The sequence below is a fragment of the Macaca mulatta genome, chromosome 4 (assembly GCF_049350105.2).
Source record: "Macaca mulatta isolate MMU2019108-1 chromosome 4, T2T-MMU8v2.0, whole genome shotgun sequence".
NCBI lineage: Eukaryota > Metazoa > Chordata > Mammalia > Primates > Cercopithecidae > Macaca > Macaca mulatta.
The window spans coordinates 149,159,792-149,181,957 of NC_133409.1; the positions used below are offsets into that span (position 1 = coordinate 149,159,792).

At 45.1% G+C, this 22,166-nt stretch overlaps 1 pseudogene across 1 annotated transcript; it reads right to left on the reverse strand.

Moving 5' to 3' along the window:
• Positions 1 to 2,840: 2,840 nt before the first annotated feature.
• On the reverse strand, positions 2,841 to 19,977 carry LOC100424399 (HLA class II histocompatibility antigen, DP beta 1 chain-like; annotated as a pseudogene). The gene is made up of 5 exons (XR_013416492.1): positions 19,832 to 19,977; positions 15,189 to 15,452; positions 3,836 to 4,117; positions 3,196 to 3,306; positions 2,841 to 2,875 (listed from the first exon to the last, which is right to left on the reverse strand). The product of XR_013416492.1 is annotated as an HLA class II histocompatibility antigen, DP beta 1 chain-like (transcript).
• Positions 19,978 to 22,166: the final 2,189 nt, after the last annotated feature.

The following is a 22,166-nucleotide window of genomic DNA, read 5'->3' on the forward strand; positions in this document are numbered from 1 at the left end:
GTGGAGTGCAGTGGCACAATCTCAGCCCATTGCAACCTCCCCCTCCCGGTTCAAGCAATTCTCCTGACTCAGCCTCCCAAGTAGCTGGGACTACAGACACCATGCCTGGCTAATTTTTGTATCTTTAGTAGAGACAAAGGGGTTTCACCATGTTGGCCAGGCTGATCTTGAATTCCTGACCTCAAGTGAACCACCTGCTTTGGCCTCCCAAAGTGCTGGGATTACAGGCATGAGCCACCGTGTCTGGCCAGATGTTTTTCTTTTAACACTTCTACATGGAAGTGTGAGGATTCAACGAGTAAGTTGAGCACATGGTACATGTTCAGTGAATATTTTCTGATTGTGTTCAGTGTTATCATTATGGGAATGGTGTGAGGGATGTGTAAGTCTTCGGAGACCAGGGAAACACCTGAAATCTTATATGAGTCATCTCTGTCGTCGTTTATCCCCATTCTTTTTCTTTTCATTCGTTTTGCATTTCTCATTTTCTGTGTTATTCCCTTGCATTCCTAAAAACCTTCCCGTTACCTGCTTGCTTCCTGTATTCTGTGTCGTTTCCTACATGTTCACCATTCTGCAGTCTTCTTCCCCTTCATGCAGCAGGCCCTGTGTCAAAGTATGCAGAGTTTGTGCAGACACACAGACCCTTTGGGGAGTATGTGTTTGAATTTGATGAAGATGAGCAGTTCTTTGTGCACCTGGACAAGAAGGAGATGGTCTGGCATCTGTCAGAGTTTATTCATGCTGTGAGGGGCAGAAAATGAAGGGACCAGGGATGGAAAGGGAAGGGGGACAGAACACTGCAGTCCTAACCCCACTGTGTTGGCTCTACTCCAGGTGTCAAACTTTCTCAGTCAGAAGTTGATATAAGGAAGGGACCATCTTCAGGTCTCCTTTGAAGCTCCCAGCCTAGCTTTCTTTTGAATCTCTGCTCTTCAACCACAATGATTTATGTACCTCAAGACCCCTCCACCTCCTGGCTGCCTGTGATCTTCCTGCACCTAGCACTCAGCAAAGGGTCTGACATTTAGATAGCACTCAATCAATATGAAGAATTTAAAGTATAGTGACAAGGTGGTGCCCACACTGGATGGTCTGTATGCTATGGTCTCATCAGGGACCTTTCTCTGCACCGCATTTTTCCTGAGAAATCCCAGAGTTCAGTAAATACCTGTGTATGTCAGAGCTAGACACATCTGATGCCTTTCTGGGACTGCTTATATTCTCCGTTCCCTAGGAATGCATATCCTGGACCTGTAATTGTAGGATACAGGTGCATTATGGGTGCAGATATCTCAGTTTTGCATCCTGCAAGAGTTAGTCTGGAGATTGTTCACTCCACTCTGAGTATTGCTGACACCTACAGCATGTTTCCAGGGGACAAAAATGGAAGGGGGTGACTCTGATTGGATAGTGAGAGGAACACGGGTAGCTCTGGGAAACTGACCAGGGATAGGTGCCCAGGGGCACAGAAGGCCCAGAAGCTGCTTGTGAGAAGTCAGGGAGAAGGAAGCCAACAACTGGATGTGTCAGAGAGCCACTGAGTGCTCATTATTTGTATCAGGAGTTAAGAATCCATCCTCTACATGAAAAGAAAAGCTTAGACCAAACATGTCTTCTACTTTAATTTACAGTAACTTAATATGAAATGCAAAACACGTAACAATTTTGGACTGTAAAAAAAAGATCAGTGTTTGAAAGAGTGCTGCACATATTGCTTTGCACTTTCAACAACGGGGAGGCGTTTCTCTCTGTATGAATTATTAGCTCAGGAGGTCTAGGCTGGTGAATGAATGCAGACTTACAGGATAAATGTCTACTGGATGCATTCAAAAGGCCAAGCAACATTTGATTAAGGAGTATTTGTGACGGCATTCAGAGAAAATGTTGAAAGTGTGTTAGATTGTATTTATCATTGTAAATTCTGATGCTCGTTTAATTTCTTAACAGTAATGCTAGTACATGCTCTTAGTAAGTTATATGTTGAATCAGTGCTATGTCAATATGGGTCCTACAACACAGATTTGCAGTCTGCTCACCACTGAATAGCTAAGAATAGTGGCTTCAGACCTGAATGGATGACGACACCAAACACGATGATCGGGCAGCTCACTGAAATACAGTAAATCCAGGAGAGGTCCATGTGCAATGGGCCACCTTATACAATAGCTTGGATATCCCCATTTTCATGGTTGTCTTCTTTCCTATGTGTAAACCACAATGAACTTCTTTATTAACTCTCACTGTTTGCCAAAACTCTCAAGAAAAAAAGTGATGAGATATGACTTGGTATATATTCTTAACAGAAAACAATCATGTTGGGTTTTGATTACTGATGGCACTAAGGAGAAAGGAACTTGGCTGGAGGCCCCATGAGAAAAACCATGCATTGAATCCAGGAACAGAATGACAGAAACTGGCTTCAGGGCAACTGCTCAGCAGCAGCATCCTCTTGGGAGGCTGGGGGTCTGTCCTTCAAGCAGATACTGGGACTAAAGAAACAGAAAATGCTTGTTCCAAGGCACATTAGTCTTTTAGGCAAGGTCAGGAACCCAGTGGAGGTAAAAAACAAAGTTATCCCAGGTTGCTGGCCCCCTTCCTTTAAGTCCCAGGAGACAAAAATAATGGTGAGAGGCTGAATCTCACACTGACAAAGAATAGAGTTGATCTGAGCTTCCTTTAGCAATGGAACCATGCAATACTCTTTCCCCACTCATCCCAGGGCTGAGGTTAAAACAGAGGTTCAGGCCTCAGACTCTTTTCCTAGAGGAGCCTCAGTGTCACAATGCACAGAAAGGACTTATGTCCTCCTGTAACTCCCCTAATAATGAAATCAAAGCTGGAATATTGCCTGTTTATGCAGATCCTTGTTGAACTGAAATGACAGGAGGAAAGAGAATGTATTCAGCTATTGAAACCACCTCAGACAATTAGAGAAACGTTTCCGTCACACTTCCATTGCCCATCACTCAATGGACACTCTGCAGGAGCCTGAGTAACTGGGACTTCATGCATCTGGCTGCATTAAGATGCTAGGCTGGGATTCTTCTCTCCTTAGAAGCTGTCTTTGTTCCCTGACTATGTGATTTCAGTAAGCTCTCTGGCAGTGCTTTTTTGTCTCAGCCCCTCATCATGGAAGAAGGGTGAGCAAGTCGGGAGAAAGGCAGGTATCGGTCACCTCACAGGATTTCTCACCTTTCTTGCTCCTTCTGTGTATGAAGATGCCCACTCCACAGATGATGAGCCCCAGCACGAAGCCCGCGGCTCCTGTCAGTGTCTTGCTCTGGGTAGAATCAGACTGTGTCTCTGTGAAGAACAGGCTCAGGTTGAGTGTCACCTCCAGCAGCTGCACCCCTGCTCACATCCTGTCTGAGATCCTGGAGCCTGATGCAGAATATCGGCACAAGGACAGTGAGGGGGATGGATACACCTTGCATAATAGGAAATTGAGAAACAGTCACTCTTTCAATTCGGGAACAGAGGGTGTGACCTCAACAACAGACAAATGCAGATTCAATTAGTTGCCTTTCAGAATAACTATAATAAGCTAAAAGGCTGAAGGAAGACAATATTCCCATGTGTAAGGTCAGTTCAGGAAGTGTCTGGTCCCTAGATTCTTGGACAAGGAGAGGAACTATGAATCTTTAGGACCTCCGAGGCTGCGACAGGCAAGTCTCCATTGCCCCCAGATTAAAACTACACTCAGGGTCTTGTATAGAAGAAAAACGGGGTTGGACATGGCCCCAGGGCAGAAGACAAGACAAGTGAACCCCAGAGCCAGAGAGTCCCTGCTTTCCAGAGGTGGAGTCTAGAGGGTCATCAGAGACTAGCTCACTCCACTCCACAGTGACAGGACTGTCCAGGCTGGGGTGCTCCACTTGGCAGGTGTAGACGTCTCCCTGCTGGGGGGTCATTTCCAGCAACACCAGGATCTGGAAGGTCCAGTCTCCATTACGGATGAGGCTGGTGGACACGACCCCAGTTGTTTCCTCCTGTCTATTCAGGAACCATCGGACTTGAATGCTGCCTGGGTGGAAATCTGTCATGTGACAGACGAGGAGGTTGTGGTGCTGTAAGGGCTCCTTCTTGGAGGGGGAGACGTTCAGCCTCGGCTGGACTAGGAGTGGGGAAGTGGAAAAGTGGAATAGCATTTGAGATTATTATTTCTTAGACATGCTCATTATGGAACTAATTTCTAGATGTTGAAAATAGGAATGATGGTCGGGCACAGTGGCTCATGCCTGTAATCCCAGCACTTTGGGAGGCTGATGCAAGTGGATCACCTGAGGCCGCGAGTTCAAGACCAGCCTGACTAACATGGAGAAACCCTGTCTCTACTAAAAATACAAAGTTAGCTGGGCGTGGTGGTGCATGCCTGTAATCCCAGCTACTCAGGAGGCTGAGGCAGGACAATCGCTTGAACCCGGGAGGCGGAAGTTGTGGTGAGCTGAGATCATACCATTGCACTCCAGCCTGGACAACAAGAGTGAAACTGTGTCTCAAAAAAAAAAAAAAAAAAAAAAAAGAAAGGAATGATGTGATTAGGCCAGTGGATACGGGGAGTACTGAGAAATAGAAATAGTATTGAGAAGAATAGGAGGCATACAAACTTACCAGTTTGTAGCACATTTAAAAGAAATCTTGTCTATCAGCCACTGATTAACAGCCTTTGGACAAAGAATATTTAATCAGCAGTGACACTACCTTATCTTTTGAGTGCTCTATCCTGATGTAAAAGATGAAAAATTTGCTCAAATAATTTCTTGAAATTAATATATATATAAAAACAACATTCTCACGGTCTATTAATCCAATAACTATATTTCATAAATATACCAAGAAAATAAAGTGAGCTTGACATGACTTATTCTGCAAGTAAGCTATGGATTTTCTGGCCTTGCCTACACTCAAAATCCTCCTATTTACATAATATCCTGAGCCCCTACATGCTTAAATGGTAGAAATCCCATCCTTTTCCCTAAGTTCCTCCTCCACACTGTGTTGTCACGTCCATTGAGGTTCTCACAGATAACCAGGTGCTGGCTGTGCCTTGGCACCTCTCTATTTTTGCCCCCTCTTTTTCTGCTGCTTACAGATCAATTTCCACGCTACCACCTGCAGCTTTTCCTTTGGACCTCAGCCCCAGTACCCTTTTCCTCCACAGAAGGCAGAAAAGGGCCAACTGCCCCTAGAGAACAGCCCAATTACAGGAATGTTCCAAATCAGAGCTTCTAGGTTCTTATTTACTCTGTTCTTGAGAACACAAATACCCTGACGTGGGCCTGGGCCAGGTAAATCAACAGTTTTGAACTAACCCATAACACTTACTCCCTATGGTATTTTTGCCTTATGTCCAGGATTATCCACATTCACAGCCTCTTCCCTCAATGTGATTTTATTTCAGAAGCACTTGGCTCTCGCTCTACTTCAACCACCTCCATAAACTCAACATCCATCAGACTGGTCAACCCATGTCTGAATCCCAACTGTGGATTAAGTGGAACTTCTTCCCCATAGGTGTCCTGGGAAGCATGAAAATCATATGGGTGTCTGTTTTAAGGTCCCAGAACATTCCATGAGAAGCACTTTGCTCCATCTTCTTTGTCAGGAGCTGGTCAGCCTGGAGCACATCAGAGACCTCCAGGGGGCGCTGGAGCTAAGGCTTGATACCCATTGGCCTCATTTCTGACCCAGTTCAAATATATTTCACCAAGGCAAGGATTCCTGTTTGTTCTAGTTGCCTTTGCTCAATTACTTCTAGATTTGGGTGGGCATCCACACTGGAATGGCCAGGACTTCTATCCTCCTCCTTCCTCCGTCTCCCCTACCCCTTTGTTTTTCTCTATTCTAATTCATGCCCTTATTATGATTTTCCTGGACAATAGTAGTAGTTTCTTACCTCATCTCTCTGCCTCTGGTTCCTGCTCTCTCCAACTGACTTCACAGTCTTCCGAAAACAGATTTCCAGCCTTGTCATTTTCATTTGAAGATTTCTGAAGATTTAAAAAAATATTCAGTGTTCTGACACTTAATCTGGCTACTGGGAATCACTTGGGAGCTGATTAAAAACATAGAGCTCCAGACCTCCCCACCCAGGGAATCTGAATCTCTAGGCAGTGAGTCGGGGGGAATCTTTGCTTCACAGAGGATCTCAAGGAGAATCTTCTGAGCAGCGAGGCTGGGGACCTGCTGGCCAAGAGTGTAGCAGGACGAGCCGCAGACAAAACCTTTCAGACACCGAGTTGTAGAAGGAAGGGCTTTATTCAGCTGGGAGCATCGATCGGCAAGCTACTGCCTTAAAATCCGAGCTCCCAGAGTGCACAGTTTCTGTCCCTTTTAAGGGCTCACAACACTAAAGATTTCACATGAAAGCATCATGATTGATTTGAGCAAGCAATGGGTACATGATGGGTTGCATGCACTGGTGGTCAGAGAGAAACAAAACAGGGCCAGGAGGGAGTTTCACTACGTTCTTTTATACAATGCCTGGAATCTATGAATAATATCGGTTTCTAAGTTATGAATTGATTTTTAACTACTGGGTTTAGGCCAGGCAGGCCCAGGCCTTGTTTTGGACCTGGCACCGGGCTGCCTGTCTTTGGTTTTACTTCCTTGTTTTTTTTCTTAAAACAGGTACTGAGTGTAAAACAATATAAAACAGTATGAGGGGGTCTCTCTCTCTCTCCTCAATATGAGAGGGTCTATCTCCTCAAGAGGAGAAACCCACACTCCTTAGACTGGAATCAGGGGGTCTCTGCAATCTGGCAGCTGATTACCATGAAAGAAAATGCTGCCACGTTGCTGATTTGGGCCTCTATGAAGTCTTAGTGACAGTTTTTGCAAATTTGGACACCTCTCTCAACCAATTACCTCAGCAACTTTCCTAAACCCATGTCACTCCTCATCCTTACTCAGTGTGTCCATCTTCTCCTTCTTATTGGATGACATTCCTTCCACTTTCCCAGGAACAGAGGGATCAATGGTGTGACCTCCTGAGCTTCCTCCTCCTCCCCCTTCATTCTTTCCTCTCTCTCTAGGACAAAGGTCCTTGTTTAGTGCAAGGCTCACTAGTGCTTTTTGGTTTCCTTCACAGGATTTCTCTCTTGGCCAAATTAATACAGGGGTGGGTTATTAAAAGATTATTTTTAGGCAGCTAGAAAGGGTAAAATTTCTTGGTGGAATTTGCCTTTAATAAAAAGCAGCCCCAAACCATTTTCTTCTCTAACAGAAAGCAGCCTGAAAACTCAGGCATAGATGTGCAAACTAGAAGCTTTTATATGTAAATGCCAGCAGCTGTACCTGGAAGCCAGGTAATTCAATATGGCGTTTCTCACCCTCTTTTCCTTCTATGTTTACAGGTGTCATGGCAGCCTCCAGGTTAAAGCCGTGTGCAGGTATCATGGCCACCACCAGGTGGAGGCTGTATTTATATAATAAAGGACTAGGGTGGGAGGACCAGTCTTTGCAGGTTATGTAAATGGCGCACCTGGTCAAACCAATCCCCTGAGCCCTACGTAAATCAATCACTGCCTCCTCAAGCCTTGTACAAAACCAATTGTGTTCCACTACAAACAGGAGACCCTCTCTTGGGCAACCTGCTTTCTCAGCATTAGGAGGCTTTTTCTCTCACTCTTCTTTTCTGTCTATTAAACTTTCCGCTCCTAAACCCACTCCTTGTGTGTGTCCGTGTTGTGAATTCTTTTTTTGGCTATGACAAAGAACCAGGGCATATACCCCAGACAATGGAGCTGTTTCATTTTGGGAGCTCATCTGGGATCCGAATCAGAATGGAAGATAGAAACATCGGAGAGGTGAGTATAGAGCAAACCTCAAATCTGTTCTTTAATTTCAAGGCTCACTTCATACCAGTTTTCTTTCATGGATAACTTCACCATCGCATGAGGCTGGGAAAAGTCTTGGGGCAACTGAAAATTTCTGGCCAGGGTACACCCTGGTATTACTCAAAGGCTTCTGGACTGAACCCAGCCTCCGACAGCCTGTCCAGGCGTTGGTAATGGATCTCCAGCTATCCTGTTGCAAAATTTTCCTTTCTTTTCTATCTGTGGTCACTATGTCTCCTGCCTCTCTGTGTGTGCAATTTGCGGGAAGTTTTACAGTTCAGGGAAACAGTCATGTTAGGGAAGATGGGCAAATGCCACAGGCAGTAACTCTTACTCTATCCTGTCTCTGGTGAGCACATGGTATTTCTAAACCAACAGCACCACCGAGAGGAAATAGAAATCCTCTTCATCAGGCACCCTGTCAGTTTTTTATCGTTAACACTGCGGCTTCCAAATGGCTTCCAAATTCTTTCTTTCCGTGCCACTAGAAAAGCCTCTTCTGTGAACAGGAAATCTCTGTCTTCAACAGTTAGGAGTAAAATGTCCTCTGTAGTGAAATTTTAGTTCTGATACTGTCCTATCATCAGGAAAAACTGCCATTAGGTTCGCATGTTCATTTCTGTCTCCAATTAGGACAGTACTTAATTAGCAAGGGGATTTTAGGTTCGGAAGTTAACCAGAGCCATTTTGCTAAGGGTAAATGTTTTAGCATGGTCCGTAATGGTAGGCAATCTAGGACATTGCCTCTGTTAAAGGAGCCTACCCAAAGATGACATAGTCTCTCTGGAGATCCATTTTTCGGGGAGCCAGGCAGATCACACAAATTTAAGATGTCAAAGGGGATCACATAAGGTGGTTAAGCTAAGGTTGTGTGGGTAAAGCATGATTAATCCCATCACTTAGCTTATCCAGTTTCATGGCTTGGAGGACCATGCATACAACCATGGGTGGCACATTTAACGCATTGCCAGGACCCAGGACCAAGGAGAGAATACAGTAGGGAGGACACTTCCACTGTCTTCCCCTCCACCCTGGGTCACAATGAAAGAATGGGGACTGAAATGACACTTTTATTCTCACTTCTTTTTCTAGATGGGTGACAGACTAGCTTCAGCTTGCACCCCTCTGGAGTGCACTCTGAAACACTGGAACTCCTTTAACCTCAGGACTTTGAATAGAAAAGTGACTCATTTTCTTTTGCACAAGGGCATGGCATTTTTACGAAACCTTTGCAAGCGTTGTAAGATCAGCCCAGCTTTTTAAATAGGCATATCACATAGGCCTATAGAAAAGAATCCCCCAGAATTAGAAAGGCAGTTTCCAAAGGAACCATCTGAGAATTCCCCTTATTTGGGGTCACCAATGTGGGGGAAATAAAGATAAATCAGACTGTTGCTGTGTCTATGTAGAAAAAGGAAGACATAAGAAACTCCATTTTGATCTGTACTAAAAAAAATTCTTCTGCCTTGAGATGCTGTTAATCTGTAACTCTAGCCCCAACCCTGTGCTCGCAGAAACATGTGCTGTATTGACTCAAGTTTTAATGGATTTAGGGCTGTGCAGGATGTGCTTTGTTAAAAATGTGTTTGCAGGCAGTATGCTTGGCAAAAGTCATCTCCATTCTTCAGTCTCGAGTACCCAGGGACACAATGCACTGTGGAAGGCCGCAGGGACTTCTGCCCAAGAAAGCCTGGGTATTGTCCAAGGGTTCCCCCCACTGAGACAGCCTGAGATATGGCCTCGTGGGAAGGGAAAGACCTGACCACCCCCCAGCCCAACACTGGTAAAGGGTCTGTGCTGAGGAGGATTAGTGAAAGAGGAAGGCCTCTTTGCAGTTGAGATAAGAGGAAGGCATCTGTCTCCTCCTCAATCCCTGGGAATGCAAGGTCTCAGTGTAAAACCCCATCGCACATTCTACCTACTGACATAGGAGAAAACTGCCTTATGGCTGGAGGTGAGACATGCTGGCAGCAATACTGTTCTTTACAGCACTGAGATGTTTGTGTAAAGTCAAACATAAATCTGGCCTACATGCACATCCAGGCACAGCACCTTTCCTTAAACTTATTTATGACACAGAGTCCTTTGCTCACATGTTTTCCTGCTGACCCTCTCTCCACCATTACCCTATAGTCCTGCCACATCCCCCTTCCTGAGATGGTAGAGATAGTGATCAACAAATACTGAGGGAACTCAGAGACAAGTGCTGGCGTGGGTCCTCCGTATGCTGAGCGCTGGTCCCGTGGGCCCACTGTTCTTTCTTTATACTTTGTCTCTGGGTCTTATTTCTTTTCTCAGTCTCTTGTCCCACCTGACCAGAAATACCCACAGGTGTGGAGGGGCTGGTCTCCTTCAACCTCAAGCTCCCTTTTCATTACAGGACCTTAGGCAAACAAAGGAAGACTTATGCCAATTTTCTGACAACCCCAATAGGTATATAAAAGCTTTCCAGAATTTAACTCAGGTGTTTCACCTTACATGGAAGGATGTTATGCTGCTCCTAAACCAAACTCTAACCGCAGTTGAAAAGCAGGCAGATTTGCAGGCAGCAGATACTTTCGGAGATGAGCAACATGTCTCCTATAATACACCAAAAGGGAAGAAAAGAGATAGGGAAAGTGAAAAAAATAGCAGAAACACCATTCCCAATAGGAAGGGAAGCAATTCCTCTTGACAACCCCAGTTGGGACCCCAATAGCTCTGCAAATGAATAGAAATGGAAGCGCTTTTAAATATGCATATTAGAGGGCCTATGAAGAACTAAGGCCTGACCTCTTAATTCCTCTCAACTGTCTATAATAGACCAAAAGCCAGATGGGAATCCTGCAGCTTTTATGGAAAGACTGAGAGAGGCACCAATAGAGCACACTTCCTTAGCCCCTGATTCAGTCAAGGGACGGCTCATTCTAAAGGACAAGTTTATTACACAGGCAGCTCTTGATATTAGAAGGAAACTGTAGAAGCAAGCTATAGGACCAGATAGCTCCTTGGAAAACCTCCTGAGGGTGGTCACTTATAATAGGGACCAGGAGGAGGCCCCAAAAAAGAGAAAGCTCAGGAGAAAGACAGAGGCTCTAGTAGCAGCTTTGCAGGCTTGCAAAGTCCAGGATCCCCGAGGTGCATCCGCTAGTTGCTATCAGTGTGGGAAGCCAGGGCATTTTAAAAATGAGTGCCCTTTGGGAGGCCGAGACAGGCGGATCACGAGGTCAGGAGATCGAGACCATCCTGGCTGACACAGTGAAACCCCGTCTCTACTAAAAAATACAAAAAACTAGCTGGGCGAAGTGGCGGGCGCCTGTAGTCCCAGCTACTCGGGAGGCTGAGGCAGGAGAATGGCGTAAACCCGGGAGGCAGAGCTTGCAGTGAGCTGAGATCCGGCCACTGCACTCCAGCCTGGGCGACAGAGCAAGACTCCATCTCAAAAAAAAACAAAAACAAAAACAAAAAACGAGTGCCCAAACAGCAAGAGGAAGACACCTCAACCTTGTCCAGCCTGTGGTGGAGACCACTGGAGATCAAACTGCCCCCGGAGACAGAGGTCACTGGGGTCAGAACCCGTCTCACAGATGGCACAGCAGGACTCATGGGTCCCGGAGCTCAAACCCCAGCTCCAGTGGCTCAAACTGCCATTGCAGCACAGGAGCCGCCAGGTGATTCTGGAAATTGAAGGAAGGAAAGCATACTTCCTTCTAAACAGTAGAGCCAGCCTCTTTCTCTTTTCCCTTCTTTAATCCAGGCCGCTCTTCTTCCCATAGCATGATTGTAAGGAGTCTCAGGAAAAACTCTATTTCAATATTTTTCTCAACTTCCTAATTGCAGTTAGGAGGACCTATTGTTTACATATGCTTCCAAGCCATTTTCACTAGGGCTCTACCAGTCAAAAAAACCTCCAAATTAACCTTAGGAAATAATTTAGCTGTTTACACCCCACATAATGTAGCAGGATTACTGTCCTCTAGGGGAGCCTTTAGCTAACAAACAGTAGGTAAAGCAAGAATACATAAAGGCAGGATAAGTAGTAGTCACTCTAAATAAATGTCTCTCCCAGACACAAGCACTCAGTTAACTGAACTAATAGCTCTTGCAAGAGCACTTAAATTAAGCAAGGGAAAGATAGCTGCTTAGCTCTCCGTGTTTATGCTGCTATTTAAAAGGAAAGACATTCTCTTACCACTAAATGATCTCCTATAAAATATCACCAGGAAATTAACAGGTTATTATCCTCAGTTTTCCTTTCATGAAAAATAGCAGTAATGCATTATAGGGAGCATCAAAAGGGAACAGATGATGTAGCCAAAGGAAATAGGTTAGCTGACCAGGGAGCTAAACCAGGGCAAGGAAACCTCAAGGCATTAACACACTTCAAGCCCTTTTAATCTCAGAAGCCTCCAAAAGATAATTTATTCCCCTGCAGAAATAAAATAAGCCATTTCTCAAGGGTATCCCAGCCCTGAGGATGACAAACTTTGTTTACCAGCCTCCAGTCAATGGGAAGTCCTTGAAATCCTTCACCAAGCTTTTCATGTAGGAAAGGATAAAACGTATCAATGAGTTGAGAGATTGTTTTCAGGCAGAAAACCTCTAAGTTTAAAAATGTAACCTCTCTAGCTCACTTCCAACAGGAATTGGCAGAACTAGCAAAAGGCCAACCCCAGGAAATTGGACCACCTTTACTTAGCCAGAAAATGTGGTATTAGTGAAAACTCATCTCTCTCCTTCCCTAAGCCAAGCAGGAAGGGCCCTACACAGGTCTTCTTTCAACCCCCTCAGCAGTAAAAGTTACAGGTATCAGCTTCTGAATATATCACACTCAAGTCAAAGCCTGAAAAGCTGAGGGAGCAACCTTTGACAGCCCAGAGGAACATCCTGAATATCAATGTGGAGAAATAGAAGATCTTAAGCTGAAAATCCTGAAAGATAAGTATGTGAGTGAGGGCTACTCATCTTAGTGCCATTCATACCTCACCAGGTACTGTTTATCATTTCTACCTTTCCTCTCAAAATTCACTGTCCAGTATTAGAACCTATTTTTAATGCATATTTGCAGGGAGATTTTAATTATACATGGGACTGCATTTGTTACTTGTAAATCCCCAAAAGGAAACATTATATCTTGGCAAGTAAAGTTTTAAACAGAAATTATTTACTACACCACTTTTGTGGGAATTATTACAGTCATGCTATTATTTGCAATAGAACTATATACTGTGGCACTCACAATGTGGAATTCTGGTTGTAAAATTCTAATTGCTGTAATATTTTGCCTAATTATCATCTTTATGACAGAATTAATAATTGCAGGAAGGATTTGGTCAAGTTTGTTTTGCTTACAGCAGGAGTAATAGTTAGACAAGAAGTAAGCATGGAAGTTTTACTATCACTAAGTCTGATAGGACTTTTTATTGAAGATTGGTAATATGGTGCACTCTAAGCTATGGAAAGAAGGTTAGAAAGAAAGAGATTTTATGTAAGAAACGATCTTGTATAGTAAATTCTTGTCCTAAAAGGAAATGACTGGTTGTTTAAAGAAACTGGTTGTTTAAAGGAAGGATGTTTAGGACAAGTCAGAAAGTTGAGTATGCTGTAAGAGGGTCTGTGAAAGTCATGAAATAATTTAATAATTAAGGAATTTAATAATTAGAGGAAAGGAATTGCCAAGATTAGCACCGAAGTTATTTTAGCCACCCAATAACATATTTCTCCCAATCATATCATAAGTTATAAAGAATGGCCTAAACTTAAAATTATGCCGTAGTAGCAAGTCAAGGGGAAATAATATGTTTTTCGCAAAGGAAATGTTACTTTTATATTAACCTTTCTGGTGATGTACAGCGACATCTAGTGGACACAAACCAGTATCACAATCTATTCGTGTAACTAACAGGTATCAAACTCTACTGTCATAGTTATGGTCTGTAGGACCCCTACTAATAGTGGTAATCTTAATACTCATATGGTAACCCTATATTTTAAACCTTCTTGTAAAATTTATCTCTTTTCGCCTAGAAGCAATCAAACTTCAAATGGTGCTGCAAACAAAGCCACACACGGACATATCATTCTTCCAACAAGCTTTAGATCAACCTCAGGAGAAGCCCCAACTGCAGCCCCCCAACACGACGCCCCTTTTCAGCAGGAAGTAGCCAGAAAGAATCGTCATCCAACACCCCCAACAGCAGTTATGGTTACGTCTCCTGAGGGAGGAAATAATACAGGAGTTATTAATAAATTAGTTTTAGGCAGCTAGAAAGGGTAAAAGTTCTCAATGGAATTTTCCTTTAATAAAAAGCAGCCCCAAACCATTTCTTTTCAGCCTGAAAACTTAGGCATAGATACGCAAACTTGAAGCTTTTATGTGTAAATGCTGGCAGCTGTACCTGGAAGTCAGGTACATCCAATATGGCGGTTCCCACTCGCTTTTCCTTGTCACCACGTTTACAGGTGTCATGGCAGCCTCCAGGTAGAAACACATGTACAGGTATCATGTCCACCACCAGTTGGAGGCCGCATTTGAATAATAAAAGAGTAGGGTGGGAGAGTCAGTCTTTTCGTGGGCTGTGTAAGTGACACAACTGGTCAAACCAATGCCCTGAGCCCTTTGTAAATCAATTACCGCTTCCTCAAGCCTCTGTACAAAACCGATTGCATTCCACCACAAACCGCAGACCCTCTGTTGGGCAACCCGCTTTCTCAGCATGAGGAAGGATTTTCTCTCTTCTTTTCTGTTAGACTTTCCACTCCCAAACCCACTCCTCATGTGTGTCTGTGTCGTGAATTTTCTTGGCCATGACAAAAAACCAGGGTACATACCCCAGACCATGGAGCCGTTTCAAAATCACAATGTCCAGTTCCCAGGATCCAGTCCTATGCTCCTCCCGCTGGGTCCCCTCTCCCTGGGTGGTCTCATGTAGCCCAGGCCCCTCCCAGGCTGCAAACTCTTCTCTCTACCTGCCCATCAGACCATCCATCTGCCCCTCAAGCATCTCAAACCCAGGGGTCTCCCTGCCGGTTTCTTCTCTGCGTGGCCTGCTGTGCCATCTCCACCTCCAACTCCACACCACACCCCTGCACGCTGTCCTGTGACCTTTCCCCTCACCCCACATGCAGTCAGCTGCCAGGCCTGATGAAGTCCCGGGAGTCTCTCTCCCTCCATCCTCCTCACTCCATGCTCAGCCCAGTCTCCGTGCTCACCCTCCTGACAAACTCCGGTTGGGCTCCTCCCATCAATTCCCAGCCCAAAGTCCCCTTCCCTCCAGGCACTAAGGTCCCTTAGGCCGGCCCGGCTGCCCTTACTCCCTGGGCCCGGCCCCCACGGCTGCCCCAGGAGCCCTGGTCCACAGCCCTCACCTGGGCTCTGCCAGATGAGTGGCTCCATCAGCTCGTACTTGTGTCTGCACACCTTGTCCACCTCGGCTCGCTTCCGTTCCATAAAGTCCTTCTAGCTGTTCAAGTACTTGCCCGTGGGCCGCCCCAGCTCCATCACTGCTAGGAACTCCCCCACTGCGCTGTCAAAATGCACGTATTCCTCCCGGTTGTAGATGAGCCCGTCCACAAAGCGCTGAGTCCCAAAGCGCTGAGTCCATTCCTGCCGTTCCTGGTACACGGAATTCTCTGTGAAGAGGGTGGAGAGATGGGGGTGGTGCCACCCCCAACAACACCCCCTCCTCAATATTAGCTATTTCCTCAAATCTTCCCACTCAGGGCTGGATTTAAAAATACGATTTTTTCCTACTACCGAGTTCTGTGGTCCCAGACAGGTCACAGACCCTCTCCAGGCCTCAGTTTTCTCACCATGCGGTGAGAGGATTTGCTGAAAAGAATGAGACTCACTGCTCAGGGTGGTTGAGCAGCCCCTTCTGCTGGCGGCTGGAGGAGGAGGGGGAAATATTTCATGTGAAGCCTCAGAGAGGAGCAGAATCTCATCAGGGGGAGGATCCCTCAGGCAGAGAAACAGAAGGCATGGGAGGAGCTGGGGACCTGGAGGCCGGAGCTGCTCCCCCTACCCAACTTCCTGCCTGACATTTCCATCCTGATGTCAGTCCTGGCTCAAATGCCACCTCCTCCAGGAAGCCGTCCCTTCCTTCTTTCCCTTTTTACAGCTAGGTGCTCTCTTTTCTCTGCCAGTTTCTTGAGAATACCTCAACTCGCTCTTGCTGTTCTGCATGCTGGAAATGTAGAAATCCATTTCCATGCATTTCCTTTCCTTTTCTTCCTTCCTTCCTTCCTCTCTCTCTCTTTCTCTTTCTCTCTTTCTTTCTTTCTTCTTTCTTCGGAGCATCCCTCCCTCCCTCTCTCCCTCCCTCCCTCCCTTCCTTCCTTCCTTCCTCTCTCTCTTTCTCTCTCTCTTTTTTTCTTTCGACGGAGTTTCACTCAGTCACCCAGGCTGGAGTCCAGTGACGCAATCTCGGCTCAGTGCAACCTCCGCCTCCCGGGTTCAAGCAGTTTCCCTGCCTCAGCCTCCTGAGTAGCTGGGATTACAGGCGTGAGCCACCACGCCCCGATAATTTTTGTATCTTTAGTACAGATGGGGTTTCACCATGTTGGCCAGGCTGGTCTCGAACTCCTGACCTCGAGATCTGCTCACCTTGGCCGCCCAAAGTGCTGAGATTACAGGTGTGAACCACCGCGTCCGGCCAGAAATGCATTTCTTAAAACTTCTTCAAGTTTGCCATAAGAAAGACAATGTAGCCTGAAAGTTAATTTTCACTTTTCAAACATGGCTGTAGAAAGACTTGATCTCAAAATACCTGGAAAATATCTTAATCGATGAAAATCACCAGAACAACCAGAATACTAAGTGGCTGGACTCCTTTAGGTTTAGAAGCATTGATGGTGTCATTTTTACATAAAGAAGTGTGGCAGCCTTTTCCACCTGTGGTTCTTCCTAGGGAGTACCATGGCAGTGTCCGGCAGGTGCATGTGTATACGGAAGTAGCAATGACCCAGCACATGTCTGCTTGCTTCTGTCTGAGCCTCTTCAGACCTGATCTGCTCCTGGTCACAGTGGAGAAATTAAGGTGCCGTGATTTGCACACAGCAAATTAAGATTTGTTTTGGACACCTGTTTCATGTTCTACAAATTTACAACTCACGTTTGTTAACTCACCCCTCACAGAAGATGCACAGCTGGTGGCAGAAGACAGTGGAGAAGGGGTGGGGCTGGTCTCAGGGGCACCATACACTCGGCCTGTAGTTTCCAGTGTCATCTCTAAGGCAAGACCCCAGGACTTCAGATATCCTAACCTGCTTCTTCTCCCGATGCCTTGGGCTCCAGCCTCCTAAACACTCAGGCCCGTCGCCCCCAGCCCCTTTAGTCCACCCCTGCCTGTTCAATTGCCCCACTCTGAGTGTGTATCCTCTCATTTTAATTTGTTAGTCTTTGTTTCTCTTCCTCATTCACCAATATAAGAACATGTTTTAGTCAAGAGTAAGAATTTCAAAACTTTCCTTTGCAACATTTAACTTTTTAAATGGAATTTTACCTGCAAAGCAGACATAAGTGATGAGTGTACGGTGGAATTTGAAACCTTCATTTTTTTTTTTTTTTTTTGTATATGGGAAACTTTAACCTGTTTGTGGGACCCTTGACAATTGAGTTACCCAGAGCACAATATGAAAATCAATGATCTGAGTGAATTCATCTCTCACTCAGAATGGGATATATTAAAATATAATTGCAGAAAGATATAAGGGAGGCCATATGGGTACGAAAAGGAACATGTCCCAGGTAGGAGTTCCAGTTCTTGCACTACGACTGATTACTAAGTTATCTTGGGCAAGAAACAACCTTCTAACTCTCAAATTCTTGAAAGGCAAAATAGTAATAACACTATTTACCTAGCAAAATTGCTGTGAGAACCAAATGAGCTCACATATGTAAAATACATAGTATTGTATCTGTCACTGCTCAATCCATGTTAATTAGTTCCCTTCCTCTTTTCACTGTGTGACCTGTTTGAATAGGAGCAAAATTCTAAATAAATGCATATGAAAAACGAACTGGATCAGCTTATGAGCTACTGGAAAACCTCAGGAAGACTTTCCACGGGCACCAGACCTTAATGGTTGAAAAGTGTTGGCTGTTTGCTGACTGGATCTTCCCACCTGTCTTCTGTGCTAGTGATTTTATTTGAGGACTTAGATTAACAGAAGAGTAAGTACCCAAAGACTCAAATGCACAATGAGCTTCTGCAAGTGCCAGCTGGTATGACAGGAGGACTCGGGAGTGTGGCCCTAATGCCTGGGGTAGTGGGTGGGGTGAGGTAAGAAACTCAGCTGTAAAAAGCCCATTTTAAAGCCTGTCAGAGACAAAAGGGAGTCTCCAGGAGTCTGGTTTTTCTACCTGCTGTGTCATCTCCTGCTCCCTAGGTGGTGTCTCAGCCAAGCTTTTCTCCACCCTCCCCTCCCTCACTTTAAGCCACAGCCTGGCTCCTTGTGCCTTTCCTCTTGTGCTGTGTTTGAGGATGGAGATGCGTGTGGAGTTGGAAGAGCATGTGGGGAATTGTGGAAATGGCCCTGTCCACTCTACCCACTCCCAATGGCTCCAGCTCTCCCTCCAGCAGGTTTTGATTGAACATTCATTCTATGCAGGGAGCTCTGGTAACCCATCCTCAGTCCCTGTCACATGGCTCCACTGCCTCATCTCATCCCCCCACCAACCTCAACCCAGTCTTTGCCCCTCCACCCGTTCACTGCCCAGCATCATCACACTCCCTCCTGTGCTTTCTGCTACCCTGCACCTTGAGGTTTCCATGGCATTTCCCAACACCACCCCTCATCCTACAAACAACTCTACCTATGGGCACTGTTGCTATGGACCTCCTGCTGGACACTGTTCAGTGTCACCAGTGCTGCTCCAGCCTCCTCTCTCCCCAACTTCACCCCTCTCCAGTTTCCAGAGCTGAGCCTTCTTGCTGGTTAGTTCTCAGCACCCCTCTGTGACTACAAGTGCAGGTTCTCCACCCTTTCCTGGACAATGAACCTAAGGTAACAGGTGAGGGGCTTTGGGGTTTGAGGGGCTGTCCTCAGGAGATTCGAAAGCTGTTATCCTGGAAAATGGGGAGGTGACATGAGGACAGTACTTTCTAGGTAGGTCCTAGGTGGATGTGGAATGATCTCAGAGGAAGGGTCTCTGCAGAAAGGTGGAAGTCAGTGGAAAAGTAAGGCGCCTACTTTGCAGTCCTTCCTCTCAGGGTGTTGATGTAAATTTGGGCCAGAAAGGTAAGAACATTCTGAGAGGAAAACAATGGGTCATAGAAGCCATAATATTACACCAGCCACAAGGAGACAGCAGGAGACAGAGGTTTTTCCCTTGGTTACTGCTTCCTTGGCTGTCTGATAACCTACATTCAATTTCTTTCACGTACTCACACATCCTTATCTCATTCTTCTGACAAGTTTCAACCCGCCCTGATATTCTAACCAAGTTCTGGGGAGGCTGGGAGAAATACCTTCAACGAGAGTGCTTTCAGGGGCTCAAACCTGTCCTCCTCCCTCCCATCTTGCCTTCATTGTCCAAGGGACATGGGCTCCTGCTCCACCTTGGAGAATGCCAGGCATTCTTCATGAGCACTGAATCCTCAGTGATATTTGGAGCCTGGACACATCAGCTAAGGGCTCTCTGCCTGAGTCCCCTCAAGGTTGGATGCAGATGTGAGCACACCCAGGAGCCTGCACTTGCCAACCTCTCTCTCTGAAAACTTTGTCTATCCAAGGTTATCCTGAACATCTTGGCCCCATTTCCCCATAGACAAGCATCCTGACCCCTGGGCTCCTTATTTACTGTGTCCATGTTCCTGGAGAGACAATAGACCTGCTGGATAGCAACCTGTCCTATAGGAGGTGAGTTTGATTCTCCAGCTGTGATAGAAGGACACTAGGCTGTGGCAGGAGCCGCACATGCTGTCTCAGAGTCTGGTTCCATGAAGAGAAAGACTCCTAGGAATTGTTCCCTGAACCAGACCCTCCAGGAATGGAAGCTCTGCTCTTACCTGGAGTGGCCCTGCCCTGGACCACAGATATGAGCAGCACCATCAGTAATGCTGTCAGAGCCACTGTCCAGGGATGCCCTGAAACCTGCAGGATCATCATGGAGCTGGAAAAGGATGGCAGAATGAAGAGAGCTGCAGTCAGGAAAACAAAGACTCATTAAAGGAAGCTCCTATCTGAAATACTAGAGACCGTGAACCCAAGTAGTCTTCTGTGACCCTGGGATTGGACAGACTCTGAGAAAAGAACCAATGGGTACTGAGCTTTGTATGAGTCATTGCTCACTGGGCAGAAAGTTGGTATGAAAGATCTGACAATATGGAGCTGGTGATGCTGTTAAGATGACAGATGGAGAACAGTGACACTCATTTTAACCAGTGAGAGTCATGAGTTTTGGGGAGATGATGTGTTTTCTTTGCCCTGAAGGTGCTCTCAGATATTCTGCTGACCCATCTATGGGCATTACCATTTCCTGAATTCTGCCACACCTCACACACCCACAGGACATGGCCTGGTGTGGAAGAAATGCTATCTCAGTGTGTAAAAGGTCATTCAATGGCATGATTTTGAGAGATTAGAGTACCCATCCCAGATCTGAAAATGAGGCCTGGAGGCTGTCTTGCCTTTGTTCAAGGCCATGCTTCAGATTAGCGCCCATTCATGTTTTCTTTCTCCCGTATGTCTGTGGGTCCTGAGATGTGCGGAGGATACTGGCTCCTTCCATAGGCCCGTCTTCGGGATCAGCAGGGCTCAATCTAGGGACCTTACACCTGGGAGCATGGACACACCACCTACACGACCATGTAAGTATGCATGTAAGGACACTGCCTCTCTTGGACTTCAATACTTTGTCTTCAATATGGGGATGATATAACCTACCTTTACAGCAGGGCTGTTAAGATCAAATTAGATCAACAGATCTGTAACTGCTTTGGAAAAATGAGACTATAAATTATACAGTGAATGAGGAAGAAATGAAAAAAATGTCATAAAAGACCCTACCTTTTCCAAAACATCTGATTCTGTTGTGTTTACACTGAATAGTTTAGTAAATTTTCAAAGAATATTACTCCTTAATTTAAAGACCTATAAATGTGATCCTGTACGACCTCCTAATTTAATAAAGAAAATGTAAAAGTGGCTTCATTTATTTATATAAACATTAAAATTTAAATAGAAGACTAGCATGTAAAATTCAAGAGAACAAAATAATTATGCAGTAGAAGGAGTCAGTATAGGATTGTGGGGAAAAAGCTCAGGTTCCCTGCCATAGTCACCAAGACAGCATGGTACTGGTATAAAAATAGGCACAAAGGTAACAGAGTAGAGAACCCAGGAATAAACTCAAATACTTACAGCCAACTGATTTTCGACAAAGCAAACAAAAACATAAAGTGGGGAAAGAACACCCTTTTCAACACATGGTGCTGGGATAATTGGCTATCCACACGTAAGAGAATGAAACTGGATCCTCATCTCTCAACTGACACAAAAATCAACTCAAGATGGATTAAAGACTTAAGCCTGAGACCCAGGACTATATAAATTCTAGAAGATAACATGGGAAAAACTCTTCTAGACATTGGCTTAGGCAGGGATTTCATGACCAAGAACCCAAAAGTAAATGCAATAAAAACAAAGATAAATAGTTGAGACTTAATTAAACTAAAGAGCTTTTGCACGGCAAAAGGAACCATCAGCAGAATAAACAGACAACTCACAGAGTAGTCACAATCTGTACATCTCACAAAGGACTAATATCCAGAATCTACAATGAACACAAGCAAATCAGTAAGAAAAAACAACCCCATCAGAAAGTGGGCTAAGGACATGAATAGACAGTTCTCAAAAGAAGATGTACAAATGGCCAAGAAACATAAAAAATGTTCAGCATCACTAATGATCAGGGAAATGCAAATCAAAACCACAATGTGGTACCACCTCACTCCTGCAAGAATGGCCATAATCAAAAAATCAAAAAACAGTAGATGTTGGTGTGGATATGGTGATCAGAGAACACTTCTACACTGCTGGTGGAAATGTAAACTAGTACAGTTACTATGGAAAACAGTGAGGAGATTCCTTAAAGAACTAAAAGTGGAACTACAATTTGATCCAGCAATCCTGCTACTAGGTATCTACCCAGAGGAAAAGAAGTCATTATATGAAAAAGACACTTGCACATGCGTGTTTATAGCAGCACAATTCGCAATCACAAAATCATGGAACCAACTCAAATGCCCATCAGTCAACGAGTGGATAAAGAAACTGTGAGATATATCTATATCTATATATCTGTGAGATATATATATCGAGATATATAGATAGATATAGATA